The sequence below is a fragment of the Anopheles nili genome (genome assembly GCF_943737925.1).
Source record: "Anopheles nili chromosome X unlocalized genomic scaffold, idAnoNiliSN_F5_01 X_unloc_1, whole genome shotgun sequence".
Taxonomy (NCBI): domain Eukaryota; kingdom Metazoa; phylum Arthropoda; class Insecta; order Diptera; family Culicidae; genus Anopheles; species Anopheles nili.
Window position 1 is genome coordinate 687,559 of NW_026525467.1, and position 7,442 is coordinate 695,000.

The window sequence follows — 7,442 nt, forward strand, 5'->3', positions numbered from 1 at the left end:
TAGGGGCACCGTAGGGACCGAAAAAAGTGGTTTCGCATGATAGTCCACCTCGACCCATGTCGACCCTTGCGCGACCCCGACCTTCAGGATTTTGCTCTACGGAAGGGGGTCGACTTGTGCGCAACCCCGACCTTCAGGATTTTGCTCTACGGAAGGGGGTGCACAAAAGTGTTCGTAATCAACCTCGGATTGTACTTTTCATCATCTAGGGGCACCGTAGGGACCGAAAAAAGTGGTTTCGCATGATAGTCCACCTCGACCCATGTCGACCCTTGCGCGACCCCGACCTTCAGGATTTTGCTCTACGGAAGGGGGTGCACAAAAGTGTTCGTAATCAACCTCGGATTGTACTTTTCATCATCTAGGGGCACCGTAGGGACCGAAAAAAGTGGTTTCGCATGATAGTCCACCTCGACCCATGTCGACCCTTGCGCGACCCCGACCTTCAGGATTTTGCTCTACGGAAGGGGGTCTACTTGTGCGCAACCCCGACCTTCAGGATTTTGCTCTACGGAAGGGGGTGCACAAAAGTGTTCGTAATCAACCTCGGATTGTACTTTTCATCATCTAGGGGCACCGTAGGGACCGAAAAAAGTGGTTTCGCATGATAGTCCACCTCGACCCATGTCGACCCTTGCGCGACCCCGACCTTCAGGATTTTGCTCTACGGAAGGGGGTCTACTTGTGCGCGACCCCGACCTTCAGGATTTTGCTCTACGGAAGGGGGTGCACAAAAGTGTTCGTAATCAACCTCGGATTGTACTTTTCATCATCTAGGGGCACCGTAGGGACCGAAAAAAGTGGTTTCGCATGATAGTCCACCTCGACCCATGTCGACCCTTGCGCGACCCCGACCTTCAGGATTTTGCTCTACGGAAGGGGGTGCACAAAAGTGTTCGTAATCAACCTCGGATTGTACTTTTCATCATCTAGGGGCACCGTAGGGACCGAAAAAAGTGGTTTCGCATGATAGTCCACCTCGACCCATGTCGACCCTTGCGCGACCCCGACCTTCAGGATTTTGCTCTACGGAAGGGGGTCTACTTGTGCGCAACCCCGACCTTCAGGATTTTGCTCTACGGAAGGGGGTGCACAAAAGTGTTCGTAATCAACCTCGGATTGTACTTTTCATCATCTAGGGGCACCGTAGGGACCGAAAAAAGTGGTTTCGCATGATAGTCCACCTCGACCCATGTCGACCCTTGCGCGACCCCGACCTTCAGGATTTTGCTCTACGGAAGGGGTCCTCTCTGTACAAGGTTTAGGGGTACATTTTCACCCAAAAACCACTATCGCTCATCCGAAACAACTCCTCGACATGTGTCTTCTCTGTGAATTTGGCCCCGATCTGACGAGTAGTTTTCGAGATATGCCCCTCTGAAGGTACATATTGGGACTTAGCCGATTTTCACCCATTGCGGTGTCTATGGGGTGTTGGGAATCGCTCTACCGACCAGCCGGTTGGATATATCGTTTTGTGGTGTTCGGCGCGTTTGCTCAACTCCGTAATGCCTACTTTTCGTCCATACACACAACACCCCGCAGAGTTCTCCTTCTGCCAGATATAGCGCGTGCCCCTTTGTTCGTGCACCATTTTGACCCGTTTTTCGCACATTGCCTCGAAACCATGTGTCCGACGGTTTTGCGTCCCAGGTACCGATGTTAGAACACCACCGTGGCTAACTTTCGTCCATATACGCCAAACTTCTCAGACACCTCCATCCGAGAGTATTTCGTGTTTTCCCGTATATTGCATACTTCCAGGGGTTTTCTTCCATACAACTTTCAATGTTCTGTAAAACACCCGCGCATCGTCCGATTGGACTGAAACTGCTCCGGCGCGCTCTCTGCCGTGCTACAACTCTGCGCAAACCATCAAAACCTCGATGCCTGCGTGCGCACCTAGCCATCTGAACTCCGTACACTCTGGCTTAACAGGCCTCTTAGCCCGTTACAACATGGCTAACCCACTGGTAACCGGTAACCGTCACTCGTCCAATGTGGTCCATCACCCGTGCAAGCTGTTTCGCGTGCTTGCGCTTGCTCCGTGAGCAATCCCGCGTGCATTCGGTTGTCTTCCAACAGCGTGTTCGTCTCGCAACAATCTCCTCCGTGTGTACGCCTGGTGCTATGCAACAAGTTGAAATTTTTCGGGAAGTCAAGTTTTGGGACTTGTACTTTTTTTCAACATTAAATGCAGCTTTTCGCACACCATAGCAACTCGGGCTTCGACTTTCGGGACTTGGTGCTTTTCGCGGATCAAGCCCAATGGACTTGACCCGCTAAAGCTCACCTCCTCTCTATCGCTCCATTCGGGTAGCTATGGTGCACCCCAGCCAGTAGCGCACATGCACCCCATGTCTGGGGCACAAGCACACCACCCACTAGGACACACCACAGCAGCACACCCTTCTGCACATAGCACACCACGTGTGTGCAGCGTCGCCTTACCCAAGCGACTTGCGGCACCTTGCAGGAGCAAGCTCCCACAGGTGGCGCGCAGCCGGTGTGTGACTCCCGCACACTCCCGACTAGGTGGTACCATCATCACCATGGCACGCACCCAGGCACCTGCACCTGCTGCAGGTACCTTACGCACACGCGTGATGACCCCCGCGTGTGGAGGGCCACCATCGCATCTCGCCACGTCGTGTGGCAAACCACCAAGCATGGGTAGAGTGAGAGGATCGAAGCGTACGCCTCTCTGCAACTCGCGTCTCCCAGCCTGAAGTCCCGTCGTTTGCGGGCGGTCGGTAGGTGTCGAAACTAGGTGTATCCACGGTCGACGGGGCCGACGGACTCCGGCGTTCCCTGTGGTAAGGTACTAGCACGTGCGAGTGCGGCCCCGCGCGATGCGGCCCAGTGTGTAACGGGGGATGAGACGCAGGGGTTCAGGCGAAGCCCCGGCGGGTCTCGGAGGGTTGATAGGCCCGCTAGCTTACGATCACCTAATGGGGGTTGGAGGCGCTATCGGCTCGGTTTGGCTACGACCTTAGAGGCGTTCAGGCATAATCCAGCGGACGTAGCTTCATACCAAAGTCCGGTCGAACTAGTATTGAGCCAGTGGTCCGTACCTGTGGTTCCTCTCGTACTGCACAGGAATTCCGTTAGGATAGCTGCGCGCGGCACACACCAGTAGGGTAAAACTAACCTGTCTCACGACGGTCTAAACCCAGCTCACGTTCCCTTGAAAGGGTGAACAATCCTACGCTTGGTGAATTTTGCTTCACAATGATAGGAAGAGCCGACATCGAAGGATCAAAAAGCCACGTCGCTATGAACGCTTGGCGGCCACAAGCCAGTTATCCCTGTAGAGGTGAACTGTCATTCGAGCTGGGCAGACGTGCCTCCGTGTCGCTCCGTATCGATAATAAAAACAAGTGGGAAAAATTGTGAAAAGTGTTGTGAAATATGTGTTAAAGTGCAGTTTTAGTGCCTTTATATGCAAATTCATTGAAAACCCGGTGAAAAACACGAAGAAAATAGACAATTTCGGTGTACATAGTTTGACGTCATTCCGCCCATACATTTTGTATGGGGAACTTTGGAAGGAAAAAAGACCTATAGCGAATCAATTAAACCTGGCGGAAAGTGTTTTATAGTGAAGATTTCGACGAAATCTAGTGAAACCAGCGAAAAAACTACAGGAATCGGTGTTTTCCCGGCCGAGAAAAGCGTCGGAAAAGTGCGTAGCGCTAGCGCTCCAGCGTGGGGCATCTGTAAAGAGGCGGCGTCTTTTTGGCCGCGTCTACGCCCCTAGGTTCAGGTGTTGGAGCGAAAAATCAGTCAAACTTGGCTGAATATTTTCAAATTTGTGGCGAAAGTGACGGTTACCGAAAAATAATTATTTTTCAAATTGACCGTTAGCGGGCGAAACCGGAATTCCCAGCAGGCAACTTTTCGAGGCCCTTCCCAGTGGGCAAAACGGCGAGTGGCCCACACACTGAGTGCCCGGGTGTGCCAGTGAGTGCCCGGGTGTGCCAGTGAGTGCCCGTGAGTGCCGTGAGTGCCCGTGAGTGCCGATGAGTGCCCGTGAGTGCCGGTGAGTGCCGGTGAGTGCCGTGAGTGCCGGTGAGTTCCGGTGAGTGCCGGTGAGTTCCGGTGAGTGCCGGTGAGTGCCGTGAGTCCCGGTGAGTGCCGGTGAGTGCCGGTGAGTGCCGTGAGTGCCGGTGAGTGCCGGTGAGTGCCGGTGAGTGCCGGTGAGTGCCGGTGAGTGCCGGTGAGCTCCTGAGTGCCGGTGAGTGACCTGAGTGCCGGTGAGTGCCGGTGAGTGACCTGAGTGCCGGTGAGTGCCGGTGAGTGCCGGTGAGTGCCGGTGAGTGCCGGTGAGTGCCGGTGAGCTCGTGAGTGCCGGTGAGTGCCGGTGAGTGCCGGGGAGTGACCTGAGTGCCGGTGAGTTCCGGTGTGTGCCGTGAGTGCCGGTGAGTGCCGGTGAGTGCCGTGAGTGACCGGGGTGCTCGTGAGTTCCGTGAGTGCCCTGAGTGCCCAAGAGTAACGGTGCAGTGTGCATCTCCATCCATGCATCAGTCCATGGGCTGACTGCGGGATGGAACCTGTAAGGCGCTCCAAGCGCCTGCTATCGGGAGAGGAGTGCATGCCGCCGCCTCCCTCGCTCCGCCGGTCAACCGAGCCACTATCGCCGGTAGTGGTAGTGCAAAAGCTACCGGCCATAGCAGAAGAAAACGTTAGGATGCCAAACCTGCAACCGCAGGGCCACTCTAGTGAAATGGCCCAAATGGCGGAAGCTATAAGAAAGCTGAGTGAGGAAATTTCGCAGCTGCGGCGAGACAACGCCGTGCTCGCTCAAAAGAACCGCGAGCTGATGGCCCAGCTCCTAGCCGCCAAAACTGCTCCAGCGGCCCGACCTGAGCCCCAAAGGAAGCAAGCCATGCCGGAGCTGCCGCAGCCGCTGCATCATGCCCAGCGGCAGCAACAGCAACGGCAGCAACAACAGCAGCAGCAGCACCAACAGCAGCAGCAGCAACAACGGCAAGAGGCAGTTGGCGGATGGCTGACTGCCACTCAGCGCCGTAGGCGGCAGCGTGTACGGAAGCTGCTCCGCGAGCAGGAGCAGCAGCAGCAGCAGCAGCAGCAGCAGCTGAACCAGCAGCAGCAACAACAGCGGCAGCAGCAGCACCAGCAGCAGCGGCAGCAGCATCAGCAGCTGAACCAGCAGCAGCAACAACAGCGGCAGCAGCAGCAGCAGCGGCAGCAGCAGCAGCCAGTGATGGCACCATCAAACCTCGGCTCGTGGAATCGACCGGTGCAGCAGGTGTGGCCTGGGCAGCCGCAACATGCCCAGGCAGCGCAGCAGCGTAGGAAGCCCCGCCACCAAATTACGGCGGACAAGATCGAAGTTACGGCGGCAGCCGGAAAGACGTGGACGGATATGTACCTCCGTCTTCGTCAGGCGCCGGAGCTTCAGGACGTGCGCACAAAGATAGGAATCGGCCAACGCACCGGAGCCGGTCGACTCCGAGTAGAGATCGACCGCTCGGTTGATTCGGTGGCGCTCTGCGAGCGCGTGAATGCTGTCCTCGGTGAGCAAGGCCGCTCCCGAGTCGTTACTGAGATGGGCGAGCTGCTCGTCCTTGATGTGGACCCGCTCGCAACCGCGGAGGACATCACCGCGGCTTTAAACGAGAAGCTTGGCCGCCCTGCCGGAGTTGCCCACGTCCAGCTGTGGGAACGGTACAACGGCACCAAGCGAGCGAAGGTCAAGCTGCCGCTGGCCAACGCTCGCCAACTGGACGGCCAGCAGGTGTTCATCTGCTACATCCGTAGCGAGCTGCGCGAGCTGCCAAAGCCGGCAGCTGAACAACAGCGTTGCTTCCGCTGTCTCGAGCGCGGCCATATGGCCCGAGGATGCCGCAACAGCGATCGTCGCGGCAAGTGCATCCGCTGTGGCCTGGAGGGCCACATCGCTGCCGAATGCACCTCGGACATACGGTGCATGAAGTGTGGCGGGCCACACAGGATTGGGCACCGCCTTTGCGGGGCACAGCAGCCAGCGCCATGCCCCTAAAGTGCCTCCAGCTCAACCTGGGACGAGCGCGGACGGCGCAGGATTTGATCCTGCAATCGGCAGTGGAGCAGAATGTGGATGTACTGCTTCTTTCGGAGATTAGTCGCGCTCCGAACAACAACATGAAGTGGGCGTGTGACTCTGGGGGTAGCGTGGCCGTGGTAGCCACCGGACCACACCCAATTCAGCGGGTGTGGAGGACCTCCGTCTCCGGAATGGTGGCTGCTGACGTTGCCGGAATAACGCTCATCAGTTGCTACGCTCCCCCCCGCCTTACCATCGGCGAGTTCACGACCTTTCTGGAAGCAGTACACACGGAAGCGCTCAATCACGCAAAGGTGGTCCTGGCAGGCGATTTCAATGCCTGGCACGAGGAATGGGGCAGCGAACGAACGTCGACCCGCGGCGAGGAGCTTCTCGCGACCGCTGAGCTCCTCAACTTGAGGTTGCTGAACAGCGGAAGCCAGCCAACCTTCTTTGGGAATGGAGTGGCAAGGCCCAGCATGGTTGACGTCACGTTCGCGAGCATGTCGATCGCTCGCCCCGATTCCTGGTGTGTGCTGCCAGACTATACGGCGAGTGACCACGCGTGCATCTGCTTCATTGCCGACGCACCGCATCAAACGAGGCACGAGAGGCGACGGGCGACCCAACCAAGTCAACGGCAGGCTGGCCGCCGCTGGAAAATGGGTCAATTCCACGCGGGCTGCTATCGCGAGGCCCTCAAGGCCTGGAAGATCACCGAGGCTGCTGTCTGCCCTGCGACGCTCGTCAAAGCATTGGCTGGAGCTTGTGACGAGACGATGCAGAGAGTAAACCCGCGACAGCACGGACGTCGAAGCAATGTGTTCTGGTGGACCCCGGAAATCTCACAGCTGCAGCAGGCCTGCAGAGTAGCCCGGGACCACGCTCTGCGCATGTCGAACGCGCCAGAGCGTGAGGTCGCTGCAGCAAGTCATCTGGCTGCACGACGAACTCTGCAGAAGGAGATTCGACGGAGCAAGGAACGGCGGTTCCAGGAGTTGATCGACGCCGTTGAGGATGATGTGTTTGGGGCAGGGTACCAGGTCGTACTCACGTCTCTCCGTGGCAGTCGCGCACCACCGGAGACTGACCGAGCGACCTTGGATCGCATTGTTGCTGACCTGTTCCCAGAGCACCCGTCTTTCGACTGGCCAGAGCCAAGCCATCTTGCTCCCGGAGAGAACACCCTCCGTCCGGTAACCATCGAGGAACTACAAGTGATAGCATCGCGGATGAGTTCGAGGAAGGCACCAGGCCTCGACGGCATCCCGAACGCTGCTGTGAAGGTGCTGATAAGTGAACACCCAGACGTGCTGCGAAGGCTTTACCAGGACTGTCTCGACCGTGCTTTGTTTCCCGCGGCATGGAAGAGACAGCGACTGGTGCTCATTCC